The 14,892-nt window shown below is 43.0% G+C and overlaps 1 long non-coding RNA gene across 4 annotated transcripts; it reads right to left on the reverse strand.

Moving 5' to 3' along the window:
* Nucleotides 1-2,870: 2,870 nt before the first annotated feature.
* On the reverse strand, nucleotides 2,871-4,980 carry LOC119356203. 4 transcript variants are annotated; one of them, XR_005171862.1, is made up of 4 exons: nucleotides 4,217-4,980; nucleotides 3,355-3,788; nucleotides 3,188-3,258; nucleotides 2,871-3,092 (listed from the first exon to the last, which is right to left on the reverse strand). It is a non-coding gene; the product is annotated as an uncharacterized LOC119356203 (long non-coding RNA). The 4 variants fall into 4 exon arrangements; XR_005171861.1 differs by having other exon boundaries at nucleotides 3,355-3,404; nucleotides 3,524-4,980; XR_005171860.1 differs by having other exon boundaries at nucleotides 3,355-3,438; nucleotides 3,524-4,980.
* Nucleotides 4,981-14,892: the final 9,912 nt, after the last annotated feature.

Consider the following 14,892-nt stretch of genomic DNA (forward strand, 5'->3'; position numbering starts at 1 on the left):
GTTCCATCCATAAATTATGGGATACGCCTCGCGCAACACCGCCTTGATCCTTAGCACATCAGCTAGTTTCGCTTTTGCCTTGGCTTTTCTGCAATATGCTCCAATATTTTCAAAAAATAGCATATATTGAAAACAACAACAGTCGGATCATTAAGAATTTTTTTTATCGAAACATGCCATGTTTCTAATTTTTCCAGATAGTCTAGCAAATAATAACTCCTCTCCTTAGCACAAGATGCCTCTGATTTCTATGAAAGGGAGTGCAACCAACACCCCAACATATCTGTTACCGCATCAGGAGGTCTAGTCAGATCAAAAGCACAGACAACTACTTGCCAAACAAATTTAGCCAAGTTACAATGAAACATGATGTGATCCACACTTTCGTTAACCCCACAAAAGTGGCACTCCTCATTTACAGTCCAACTTCTCTTTATCAGGTTATCTTTAGTTAGAATACTTTTTTTAATCATTAACCAAAGAAAAACCTGATCTTAAGAGACAGCTTCTGTTTCCAAATGCTTCTAAATCCAACTAAGGGAGAGGATTTAAGAAATAGGTAAAGCTCTTTCACCACAAATTTGTTTTTGTTGTTCAACAACCAGATCACTCTATCTTTGATGTCACTTAATTCCACCTCATCAACCAGTTTCTTCAACTCCTCCAATTGCCCCAAGTATTCTCCATGCAAGGATCTTGTAAAACTAAAACAACCACATCCGAATCTTTCACAAACTTGACAGTGACCTGCTTAGCAAAGTAATATTGAAGATTCCAGGAAAAAGCTCAGCAGTTTCTTCTCTTCGAGCCAAACATCTTTGGAGAACAAAATCTTAGCACAATTACGAACCACCATTCTGGTCAGGCTGACAAAAGTATCTTTAACCTTCATCAGACCTTGCCAGAATTTTGATTTCATTATTTCCCGCAACCAGAGCAGTCAAAGTCTGATTAGAAATATATTTCCTAAACACTTCTTGCCATATACCCTCGGAGTTCTCAAGCTACCGGAGCCATTTTATTAGCAAGCATTTGTTCATGATGTCCAAATCCAAAAATCCAAGTCCTCTGCAGCTTTTAGGCATACACAGCAAACCAGTTAACTAGACGGCATTTCTTCTTAGTTTTTTCCTCTTCTATGGATGCAAAAACATCTTCAAGCTTGACCGTAGCTGTTTGATCACGACACATGAGAACTACGTTCAGCACAAGATACAGATCCATGCGCGCATGATACCTTGGGCATGTCAAACTTTCTACAGTACACCCACATGACGACGGGTAAGGAATCCTGAACACATGCGTACAGGAATCGTATCTAGGGGCCTGTTCGGGAGCCCTCCACTCCACAGCTCTGCTCCTGGAGCAGCAGGAGCGGCACCGAACAGATCAGCTCAGCGATTTCCTCGTTCCGGAGCGGAGTGGCCAGTAGACCATTTTCTGGGAGTCGCTAAAGTGGCTCTCCGCCCGCTCCGCATGTCTCACTGTACGAGATTGCCCCTGGAGTTCAAAGTTTTCTACCCACCTTTGCCACAACTTACCGGTTCGACAACCCAACAGCACACTGACGGACGACTCTCACTTTAACTCCTGCCGGTTCCTTCAGTAGAAAATACAGGTGAGGAGTTGGAGTTGGCTGCCGAACATGTTGCCAAATTCTAAAATTTGCTAATGGAGCTGGGAGTTGGGAATCGAGGAGTGGAGTTGAGAATTTAGAGGAGTGGATGGTTGCCGAACAGGCTCTAGGTATGTGGTATTTGATTCGATCCATCGCGATCTAAATTTATTTTATAGATCATCCGTACATTCACAAAAGAAATATTAGTACGCCCATCGTACAAGATCGCGATCTGAATTTGTACTGAGTATTTGAATCAGTTTTACAAATCTGATGATCCTGAGGAACTTGTCCAAGGCTCCATCTTTTTTTGTTAGAAGTACACACACACATATATAACTAGACAATTCCCCCGCGCGTTGCCGCGGGAATATTAGTTGCAATAGTTTGGATGGAATTTCATTATGTGAAACATGAAGAAATGACAATGAAAGTACATTATTTATTTTACTTGATTATTTGATAGCTGTATAAGAGTTTGAAAGGACAAATATCATAATATGTGCTTAGATTTCCTCATAGCTAGTGCCTCCTTCCTTTGAGAACAATTTGAACATGTGGGATTACTTTCTTCATCTACTCAAAGATGAATTTGTCACCACTGAATGAATGACACTTTGTGGTGTCATCTTCAAGACCGAGTTGGCTGTTGGCAGTTTCATAGTATTCTTCGTGAAAAACACATCAATTTTTGTTGTCAAAAAATTCAGATTTTTTTGAACTTTTTAAATATTTTTTTGATTTTACTGTAGCAAAGGGTGCATGTGAGCTCGAGCTCACAAAAGCACTTTCGCCTCTATTTATCTGGTTTCCCTCATTGCATGTGTTGGTGAAGGGGGCAGAAAATTTAATGGTGCATCAGATTACATCCTGTAGGAAAATAGGTATGCATGCTTTTAATTGTGGTAGAAGCCAAAAATGAGAAGCGGAAAACAACTTTAAATGTATAATAGTCATACATGTTGCCTTCCTGCTGGTTGTCCATGTACTTACCAACAGTCAATATTTAAAGGTAGCAAAGATGAACTTGTAGCGATACAATGGTATGGGTGGTGTGTTATATAGATGTCTTGAGGTAATGGAAAGACATTTTTTTAAGACACAACTAATTTAGCATTGAATGTATAGAAAGTCACAAAATTGTATTTATATTGTGATTTAAAATACCAGACAATTAAGCAGTCAACGTAGGTACTATTAGTATGGCACATGCATGTAATATTTGACCTTTTTTAAACATTGGCACAGTGATAGCACTACATACATAGTTGAGCGGGACAAATTAGGACATGTTGCAGGGGAAATTGAAGTCGTGGCATTTGTTTATAATATATCCATGCAGATGCATGTGGTCGCACTCAATATCATACGTAGATGTGTTGTTGCACGAAACATAAGTATTTCATTTGATAACATTTCTGGATTACAATGGAAGGCGAAGATTATTTTTAGCGGTAGCACAACGGATGTTGTCCTGCATGTGTTGTGAAACGTAACTTTGTTAATCTGCAAGTACCACAAATAAGGCTGGAATTAAAAATTGAAGTACATACTGTCAATACAGATTACCTAATTTTTCTGCATGTTTGGTTTACTCCGGATGTTCAGAGTTGGTTGCAGGATTATTATTTTCTGCATTGCTGCATATGGAGAATATCTGGAATTGTAAATATTTGAAGGAGAGAATTCATACTTGTGAGAATTTTTTTATGTAGGCTCTGAGAAGTAATACATACTCTTGCTTGTGTCTTTTGGGGAGACTACAGTCTTGTTCCTGTAGCTACACCTAGATAAGATAATTCTCTTATGGGCTAAGCCAACTGATCAATAAAAAGAGAGCATGTATGTAGTTCATCTAGTTATAATGAAATCATGTGCATTATAGGCATGTTAGTGTTGTTATACCTGGTAGGTCTGTCGGCATCATCCTGGTAGTTTAATTAGAGGAATGCAATAAGCATGGAGTTTTGTGAAGCATTACACACAGAAAGCATAAGTTTGATCAGAGGGATTCAATAAGCACGGAGGTTTATGAAAAAAGGTTACAGATTCAATCAAGCAAAATTAAATTTAGGTTTAAACGTACCAATAGGTGCCTAAGTTACCTATATATGCAGAGATTGGAAGACCAGCGAAGATGAACACTTGGACGTCGTCCAGCAGGCACCACCTAAGAAAATGCAATTTGTGATGCAAGTAGCAACATGTCATAGGGGATTTGGAGGAAATCGGAGGTAGTTGCTGACGGATGGCTGCAGTAGGAGTGCTATGGCAGACACCCAGCCGTGCTGGAGCACAATGAGAAATAAGGTGAGGCAGAGCACATACTTTAAACAACAATCCGTCAGTTACTTGTGAAGACTGTGGGGAGAGGAAGAGGAGCGCCATCTCAGTTATTAACTTATTATTAGGAGAGGGAGCGCCAAACGTCAATTGTTGTGTTTATAGAAGCATGCGCTATTACATGGCCTATATGGCAACGGGGGAAGATAAAGAGTATTGGACGGTCACTGGGCTGCATTGGGCCTGAAGTAGTGGGTTGTGTGGTTAGTGTATATGAAAAAAATACTGACAGAATACGAACATAGAGAAAAGAACCTTGAACCCCAGAGATATCCTCGCCATAGTTGAAAGTTTGATGTCTCGTTCCCCACAAATCCATCACCAATGGAAAGGAACAGAACTTCCTTCACGTTGCTGAACTACAATGTGCTCTCTGAATCAGTCGGGGCCGACGGGATGAGATCGATCCAATGCTCCTGGAAGCCATGGATGTCAATCGAGGCCCTACTCGGCATCACCATTAGCCTAGCCATCCGAGGCCGAAAAGAAAGCCGTGTCAACCGGCTGGGAACCTGACCGGCGCGGCGTCCACTCCATGGCAGAGTCGGCGGCTAGAGCATCCTTCCAGGTGAAACCCCAGTGGCCGGTGTGATTCCGCCGACCAACATAGGCCACCACCGCATGCTGCAGCCTCCTCTAGACATGTACATATCTTCCATCTGCAGGGAGCAATGGACGAATCAGCGCTCAACCGAGGCCACCAAGGATACCGGCTGGGGACAAAGGAGGAGGGGAGGTAGCCGGCGGCGTCGTCAGCGGCGGGCGCGACTGCTACGGTAGGGGCGTAGGAGGAGCGAAGGTAGCCAACGGCGTCGGCAGAGGCAGGCGCGAACGCTGTCAGGAGCCCCCTATCTCGGCCCGACCAGCCACCCTAGTCTGGGCAAGGCCGCAAGGGGGACTCCATGTGAGCCGCGGACGCGGCCCGCGCTGGCGGTTGTGCCAGAGGAGCGCCACACGCGGCGGAGATTAATCCGGGTCGCCCTGCGCTATTGTAGAGAGGGGAGAGGAGCGCTTGATGGTTTGACCTGCGAGAGCGATGAATGAGGCAGAGAGAGGCCAGGTTGTGGTGGGTCCCTTGGCCATGTGCTTCACGCTGAAGTGGCAGGGTTGATGTAGTGCTGGGTCCCACTTGTAAGTCACTAAAAGAATGCTGAGGTGGCAAGTGTGATGAGGTGGATATGCTGCATGTTGAGAGAAATACAATAGTGAAGATGAACTATTTAGGTATTATAGATTGGGAGTAATCGGTTGCATCTGGTGGGGTCAGGGGAGTGAAACCGGCCGGCCACCACGTGTCTCTTTCGATTCCATCAGCTGATCTGTGCGTGATGATCTCACATCAAATGTTTTTTTTTGTCTGTCCATTTGAAGTAGATTGGGTATCTAATTAGATTAGTGCTAATCCTAGTACTCATCTAAAGTATGTTTAACATACTGCAAACACCTAACTCTTAAAGGCTAAAGTCAATATACGATATAGAATTACCAAACCATGTGTATATCAACTTGCACACATGGTGTAAGAAACAATCATCGGGAAACTAGTATGGTTTTTTTTTCTTTTTTTCTCATATGATCACCGCCATTTCCAAAGTCAAACATGCATCATATCATTATTTATTATTCTTGTATATGTATTTTGCACCACTTTATAGAAAACTTAAATTCAAACATAACACGTCAATAATTGACCATCTGGAACTGCGTTCAGGGAAATGGAATACAAATATTGAAACCACAAGAGGTGTATGAATGACGGTCTAGTTAGCCTTACGTCGATGCACGAAATGTTTTGATGGTATTTGAAATATGTTTGGACAGCATTAGCTGCATTTTTAAGGCATGAGAATTTTCCAAAGATATGACTAAAATCTGGCGATGCATTATAATTTCCTAGGAAATCCTTACCGATTAATAATAATCATACATAGGAATTTCACGTGAATCCTAGAAGGCAGCACATTCTTTCATTCCGGAGGATTATATAGGATCTTTCTATAAAGTAGGGCGTTTTGGTGACCGAGCTCCATGAAGGCCTTTAAAGAAAATCAAAGTTCAAACTTTTTATTTAATGTTTTAAAAAATATATACATGTATATAAGGATGTAATATATGTCTGTGTAAAATTCCACGGTGAAATACCGTGAATTGCGAAAAGGAAGATACGACACCTCAAGTCCTTTGCCCCAGAATTAGGTGAAATCGTATCTAGGTACAAAAAAAACTAAATCATGGACTTTGAGCAATGAACAGCGCATGTGCTGAAAAGCCCCATTTTCTTTTTGCACAACCCTCATTTCAACGCATTTCATCATGACAAATTTACACGCCTATACATAATGCCTCTAGGTATATGTATATTTGTTTTTCAAATTATTTTGAGACGTAAAAGTATGAATTTTGGGTTTTGCAAAATTTGACCTCCATGGAGCTCGTCCTACATTCAGCATTTTCGCTTTGTACATGGTTTCTTTTGCCCCATAAAAATCCTACTCCGTGTGACTCTGAACTCAAACAATGCAAGGAATCTTCAGTAACCTCCCTGTGGGCTGTGACTACGGCGACAAGAATAGTAATCTAGGACTAACCATGGTTCTTGAGAACATTATGAGTGAGCGAGTGAGTGTTTAAAAGTAACACGAGTGGGCATAAAAATTAGGTGCGCCCTCGCTGTCATTCAAGCGGGCCGTCCTCTTCTCCATTATCAATGATGTTGTGCGTCATGTGGACACGATCGATCTTAATGCAGCTAGCTACCTGCAGATCGATCGATGGTCTAGATCTGAGAATGCATTTTCTTTTCTTTCTCTCTTTTTTTTGCGGAAATTATTTCTCTTATTATTTTGGGGGATGATCGAGTGCAGTTAGGTAAAAGTTCGAGAGAGAAAACTACGGCCACTTACTTTCCTCCCTCTCTGTTCTGAAGATATTCATTTACTTATATTAAATTTGTGTGGGTGCATGCAGTAGAAAAAGGAGGATACGACACCTCAAGTCCTTCCACTAAGACCAAACAGCTTACTTTGATCAGCACGCACCAAGCTACACGATAGCTTATAATATAACCACACAGGACACCGAGAACAAAGTGAAAATGACCACGCGTGCACACACTATCACAGCCAGCTATCACACGCACACTATCACACAACTTAGCGAGATAGGGGGTGAGAGAGAGAGAGAGCAAATATTAGGTCATCTCCAACGCGGACCCTTAAAATCACAATCATCCGGACCGAGATGATCGGACTTATTTTGTCATTCAACATGGTCCCCGGATCAGCCTGCCGACGTGTCCGGCTATCCGTTTTCCCGCAAGTCGAAAGCAAACTAGGAGAGGGAAGGGGCTTTGCGGGAGTCCGAAATGCCGCCACGTAGGACTTCGACAACCTCGGCCCACTAAAATCCTCCTCCACTCCGCCTTGCTCGTGCCTTGCCTCAATTCGCACCCTCCTCGTTCGACACATTTGTTGTACCTCTCTAGGCGTCGTCTAGGCATCCTTTGTTGGGTTTCGTAGTAATTTTAAAAAATTTCCTACGCACACGCAAGATCATGATGATGCATAACAACGAGAGGGGGAGAGTGTGATCTACGTACCCTTGTAGATCGACAACGGAAGCGTTAACTTGGTTGATGTAGTCGTACGTCTCCACGGCCCGACCGATCAAGCACCGAAACTACGGCACCTCCGAGTTCTAGCACACGTTCAGCTCGATGACGATCCCCGGACTCCGATCCAGCAAAGTGTCGGGGAAGAGTTCCGTCAGCACGACGGCGTGGTGACGACCTTGATGTACTACTGTCGCAAGGCTTCGCCTAAGCACCGCTACAATATTATCGAGAACTATGGTGGAAGGGGGCACCGCACACGGCTAAGAATATGATCACGTGGATCAACTTGTGTCTCTAGGGGTGCTCCGTGCCTCCGTATATAAAGGCTCAAAGGGGGGGCTGGCCTGCCAAGAGGTGGCGCGCCAGGAGGAGTCCTACTCCTTCCGGGAGTAGGACTCCCCCCCTTTCCTAGTTGTAATAGGATTCGCGGAGGGGGGAAAGGAGGAGAGAGAGGAGGAAGGGGGCCGGCCCCCTCTCCTTGTCCTATTCGGACCAAGGTGGGGGAGGGGCGCGCGGCCCATCTCTGGCCACCTCTCCTCTCTTCCACTAAGGCCTACTAAGGCCCATACACTTCCCGGGGGGTTCCGGTAACCTCCCGGTACTCCGGTAAAATCCTGATTTCACCCGGAACACTTCCGATATCCAAACATAGGCTTCCAATATATCAATCTTTATGTCTCGACCATTTCGAGACTCCTCGTCATGTCTGTGATCACATCCGGGACTTCGAACAACCTTCGGTACATCAAAATGCATAAACTCGTAATATAACTGTCATCGTAACCTTAAGCGTGCGGACCCTACGGGTTCGAGAACAATGTAGACATGATCGAGACACGTCTCCGGTCAATAACCAATAGCGGAACCTGGATGCTCATATTGGCTCCTACATATTCTACGAAGATCTTTTATCGGTCAGACCGCATAACAACATACGTTGTTCCCTTTGTCATCGGTATGTTACTTGCCCGAGATTCGATCGTCGGTATCCCATACCTAGTTCAATCTCGTTACCGGCAAGTCTCTTTACTCGTTCCGTAATCCATCATCCCGCAACTAACTCATTAGTCGCAATGCTTGCAAGGCTTATGTGATGTGTATTACCGAGAGGGCCCAGAGATACCTCTCCGACAATCGGAGTGACAAATCCTAATCTCGAAATACGCCAACCCAACATGTACCTTTGGAGACACCTGTAGAGCTCCTTTATAATCACCCAGTTACGTTGTGATGTTTGGTAGCACACAAAGTGTTCCTCCGGCAAACGGGAGTTGCATAATCTCATAGTCATAGGAACATGTATAAGTCATGAAGAAAGCAATAGCAACATACTAAACGATCAGGTGCTAAGCTAATGGAATGGGTCATGTCAATCAGATCATTCATCTAATGATGTGATCCTGTTAATCAAATGACAACTCTTTGTCCATGGTTAGGAAACATAACCATCTTTGATTAACAAGCTAGTCTAGTAGAGGCATACTAGTGACACTCTGTTTGTCTATGTATTCACACATGTATTATGTTTCCGGTTAATACAATTCTAGCATGAATAATAAACTTTTATCATGATATATAAGGAAATAAATAATAACTTTATTATTGCCTCTAGGGCATATTTCCTTCAGTCTCCCACTTGCACTAGAGTCAATAATCTAGATTACACAGTAATGATTCTAACACCCATGGAGCCTTGGTGCTGATCATGTTTTGCTCGTGGAAGAGGCTTAGTCAACGGGTCTGCTACATTCAGATCCGTATGTATCTTGCAAATCTCTATGTCTCCCACCTGGACTAGATCCCGGATGGAATTGAAGCGTCTCTTGATGTGCTTGGTTCTCTTGTGAAATCTGGATTCCTTTGCCAAGGCAATTGCACCAGTATTGTCACAAAAGATTTTCATTGGACCCGATGCACTAGGTATGACACCTAGATTGGATATGAACTCCTTCATCCAGACTCCTTCATTCGCTGCTTTCGAAGCAGCTATGTATTCTGCTTTACACGTAGATCCCGCCACGACGCTCTGTTTAGAACTGCACCAACTGACAGCTCCACCGTTTAATGTAAACACGTATCCGGTTTGCGATTTAGAATCGTCCGGATCAGTGTTAAAGCTTGCATCAACGTAACCGTTTACGATGAGCTCTTTGTCACCTCCATATATGAGAAACATATCCTTAGTCCTTTTTAGGTATTTCAGGATGTTCTTGACCGCTGTCCAGTGATCCACTCCTGGATTACTTTGGTACCTCCCTGCTAGACTTATAGCAAGGCACACATCAGGTCTGGTACACAACATTGCATATATGATAGAGCCTATGGCTGACGCATAGGGAACATCTTTTATTTTCTCTCTATCTTCTGCAGTGGTCGGGCATTGAGTCTGACTCAACTTCACACCTTGTAACACAGGCAAGAACCCTTTCTTTGCTTGATCCATTTTGAACTTCTTCAAAATCTTGTCAAGGTATGTGCTTTGTGAAAGTCCAATTAAGCGTCTTGATCTATCTCTATAGATCTTTATGCCTAATATGTAAGCAGCTTCACCGAGGTCTTTCATTGAAAAACTCTTATTCAAGTATCCCTTTATGCTATCCAGAAATTCTATATCATTTCCAATCAGTAATATATCATCCACATATAATATCAGAAATGCTACAGAGCTCCCACTCACTTTCTTGTAAATACATGCTTCTCCAAAGGTCTGTATAAAACCAAATGCTTTGATCACACTATCAAAGCGTTTATTCCAACTCCGAGAGGCTTGCACCAGTCCATAAATGGATCGCTGGAGCTTGCACACTTTGTTAGCTCCCTTTGGATCGACAAAACCTTCCGGTTGCATCATATACAACTCTTCTTCCAGAAATCCATTCAGGAATGCAGTTTTGAAATCCATTTGCCAAATTTCATAATCATAAAATGCGGCAATTGCTAACATGATTCAGACAGACTTAAGCATCGCTACGGGTGAGAAGGTCTCATCATAGTCAACCCCTTAAACTTGTCGAAAACCTTTTGCGACAAGTCGAGCTTTGTAGACAGTAATATTACCATCAGCGTCAGTCTTCTTCTTGAAGATCCATTTATTCTCAATTGCTTGCCGATCATCGGGCAAGTCAACCAAAGTCCATACTTTGTTCTCATACATGGATCCCATCTCAGATTTCATGGCTTCAAGCCATTTTTCGGAATCTGGGCTCACCATCGCTTCTTCATAGTTCGTAGGTTCATCATGATCTAGTAGCATGACTTCCAAAACAGGATTACCGTACCACTCTGGCGCGGATCTTAATCTGCTTGATCTACGAGGTTCAGTAGTATCTTGTTCTGAAGTTTCATGATCATTATCATTAGCTTCCTCACTAATTGGTGTAGGTGTCGCAGAAACAGGTTTCTGTGATGTACTACTTTCCAATAAGGGAGCAGTACAGTTACCTCGTCAAGTTCTACTTTCCTCCCACTCACTTCTTTCGAGAGAAACTCCTTCTCTAGAAAGGATCCATTCTTAGCAACGAATGTCTTGCCTTCGGATCTGTGATAGAAGGTGTACCCAACAGTCTCCTTTGGGTATCCTATGAAGACACATTTCTCCGATTTGGGCTCGAGCTTATCAGGTTGAAGCTTTTTCACATAAGCATCGCAGCCCCAAACTTTAAGAAACGACAACTTTGGTTTCTTGCCAAACCATAGTTCATAAGGTGTTGTCTCAACGGATTTTGATGGTGCCCTATTTAACGTGAATGCAGACGTCTCTAAAGCATAACCCCAAAATGATAGCGGTAAATTTGTAAGAGACATCATAGATCGCACCATATCAAGTAAAGTACGATTACGACGTTCGGACACACCATTACGCTGAGGTGTTCCGGGTGGCGTGAGTTGCGAAACTATTCCGCATTGTTTTAGATGTAGATCAAACTCGTAACTCAAATATTCTCCTCCACGATCAGATCGCAGAAACTTTACTTTCTTGTTACGATGATTTTCAACTTCACTCTGAAATTCTTTGAACTTTTCAAATGTTTCAGACTTATACTTCATTAAGTAGATATACCCATATCTGCTTAAATCATCTGTGAAGGTGAGAAAATAATGATATCCGCCACGAGCCTCAACATTCATCGGACCACATACATCTGTATGTATGATTTCCAACAAATCTGTTGCTCTCTCCATTGTACCGGAGAATGGTGTTTTAGTCATCTTGCCCATAAGGCACGGTTCGCAAGTACTAAGTGATTCATAATCAAGAGGTTCCAAAAGTCCATCGGTATGGAGTTTCTTCATGCGCTTTACACCAATATGACCTAAATGGCAGTGCCACAAATAAGTTGCACTATCATTATCAACTCTGCATCTTTTGGCTTCAACATTATGAATATGTGTGTTACTACTATCGAGATTCATCAAAAATAGACCACTCTTCAAAGGTGCATGACCATAAAAGATATTACTCATATAAATAGAACAACCATTATTCTCTGATTTAAATGAATAACCGTCTCGCATTAAAAAAGATCCAGATATAATGTTCATGCTCAACGCTGGCACCAAATAACAATTATTTAGGTCTAATACTAATCCCGAAGGTAGATGTAGAGGTAGCATGCCGACCGCGATCACATCGACTTTAGAACCATTTCCCACGCGCATCGTCACCTTGTCCTTTGCCAGTGTTCGCTTAATCCGTAGTCCCTGTTTCGAGTTGCAAATATTAGCAACAGAACCAGTATCAAATATCCAGGTGCTACTGCGAGCTCTAGTAAGGTACACATCAATAACATGTATATCACATATACCTTTGTTCACCTTGCCATCCTTCTTATCCGCCAAATATTGGGGCAGTTCCGCTTCCAGTGACCAGTCTGCTTGCAGTAGAAGCACTCAGTTTCAGGCTTAGGTCCAGACTTGGGTTTTTTCTCCTGATCAGCAACTTGCTTGCTTTTCTTCTTGAAGTTCCCCTTCTTCTTCCCTTTGCCCTTTTTCTTGAAACTAGTGGTCTTGTTGACCATCAACACTTGATGCTCCTTCTTGATTTCTACCTCCGCAACTTTCAGCATTGCGAAGAGCTCGGGAATAGTCTTATTCATCACTTGCATAGTATAGTTCATCACAAAGCTCTTGTAGCTTGGTGGCAGTGATTTGAGAATTCTGTCAATGATGCAATCATCTGGAAGATTAACTCCCATCTGAATCAAGTGATTATTATACCCAGACATTTTGAGTATATGCTCACTGACAGAACTGTTATCCTCCATCTTGCAGCTATAGAACTTATTGGAGACTTCATATCTCTCAATCCGGGCATTTGCTTGAAATATTAACTTCAACTCCTGGAACATCTCATATGCTCCATGACGTTCAAAACGTCGTTGAAGTCCCGATTCTAAGCCGTAAAGCATGGCACACTGAACTATCGAGTAGTCATCAGCTTTGCTCTGTCAGACATTCATAACATCTGGTGTTGCTCCAGCAGCAGGCCTGGCACTCAGCGGTGCTTCCAGGACATAATTCTTCTGTGCAGCAATGAGGATAATCCTCAAGTTACGGACCCAGTCCGTGTAATTGCTACCATGATCTTTCAACTTTGCTTTCTCAAGGAACGCATTAAAGTTTAAAGGAACAACAGCACGGGCCATTTATCTACAATTAACATAAACAAGCAAGATACTATCAGGGACTAAGTTCATGATAAATTTAAGTTCAATTAATCATATTACTCAAGAACTCCCACTTAGATAGACATCCCTCTAATCATCTAAGTGATCACGTGATCCAAATCAACTAAACCATAACCGATCATCACGTGAAATGGAGTAGTTTTCAATGGTGAACATTGCTATGTTGATCATATCTACTATATGATTCACGCTCGATCTTTCGATCTCAGTGTTCCGAGGCCATATCTGCATATGCTAGGCTCGTCAAGTTTAACCTGAGTATTCTGCGTGTGCAAAACTGGCTTGCACCCGTTGTAGATGGACGTAGAGCTTATCACACCCGATCATCACGTGGTGTCTGGGCACGACGAACTTTGGCAATGGTGCATACTCAGGGAGAACACTTTTATCTTGAAATTTAGTGAGAGATCATCTTATAATTCTACCATCAATCAAAGCAAGATAAGATGCATAAAAGATAAACATCACATGCAATCAATATAAGTGATATGATATGGCCATCATCATCTTATGCTTGTGATCTCCATCCTTGAAGCATCGTCGTGATCACCATCGTCACCGGCGCGACACCTTGATCTCCATCATAGCATCGTTGTCGTCTCGCCAATCTTATGCTTATACGACTATCGCTACCGCTTAGTGATAAAGTAAAGCATTACAGGGCGATTGCATTGCATACAATAAAGCGACAACCATATGGCTCCTGCCAGTTGCCGATAACTCGGTTACAAAACATGATCATCTCATACAATAAAATTTAGCATCATGTCTTGACCATATCACATCACAACATGCCCTGCAAAAACAAGTTAGACGTCATCTACTTTGTTGTTGCAAGTTTTACGTGGCTGCTACGGGCTTAAGCAAGAACCAATCTTACATACGCATTAAAACCACAACGATAGTTTGTCAAGTTGGTGCTGTTTTAACCTTCACAAGGACCGGGCGTAGCCACACTCGGTTCAACTAAAGTTGGAGAAACTGTCACCCGCAAGCCACCTATGTGCAAAGCACGTCGGGAGAACCGGTCTCGCGTAAGCGTACGCGTAATGTCGGTCCGGGCCGCTTCGTCCAACAATACCGCCGAACCAAAGTATGACATGCTGGTAAGCAATATGACTTATATCGCCCACAACTCACTTGTGTTCTACTCGTGCATATAACATCAACATATAAAACCTAGGCTCGGATACCACTGTTGGGTTTCGTAGTAATTTCAAAAAATTTCCTATGCACACGCAAGATCATGGTGATGCATAGCAACGAGAGGGGGAGAGTGTGATCTACGTACCCTTGTAGATCGACAATGGAAGCGTTAACTTGGTTGATGTAGTCGTACGTCTCCATGGCCCGACCGATCAAGCACCGAAACTACGGCACCTCCGAGTTCTAGCACACGTTCAGCTCGATGACGATCCCCGGACTCCGATCCAGCAAAGTGTCGGGGAAGAGTTCCGTCAGCACGACGGCGTGGTGACGACCTTGATGTACTACTATCGCAGGGCTTCGCCTAAGCACCACTACAATATTATCGAGGACTATGGTGGAAGGGGGCACCGCACACGGCTAAGAATATGATCACGTGGATCAACTTGTGTCTCTAGGGGTGCCCCGTGCCTCCGTATATAAAG

The sequence above is a fragment of the Triticum dicoccoides genome, chromosome 2A, assembly GCF_002162155.2.
Source record: "Triticum dicoccoides isolate Atlit2015 ecotype Zavitan chromosome 2A, WEW_v2.0, whole genome shotgun sequence".
Lineage (NCBI taxonomy): Eukaryota > Viridiplantae > Streptophyta > Magnoliopsida > Poales > Poaceae > Triticum > Triticum dicoccoides.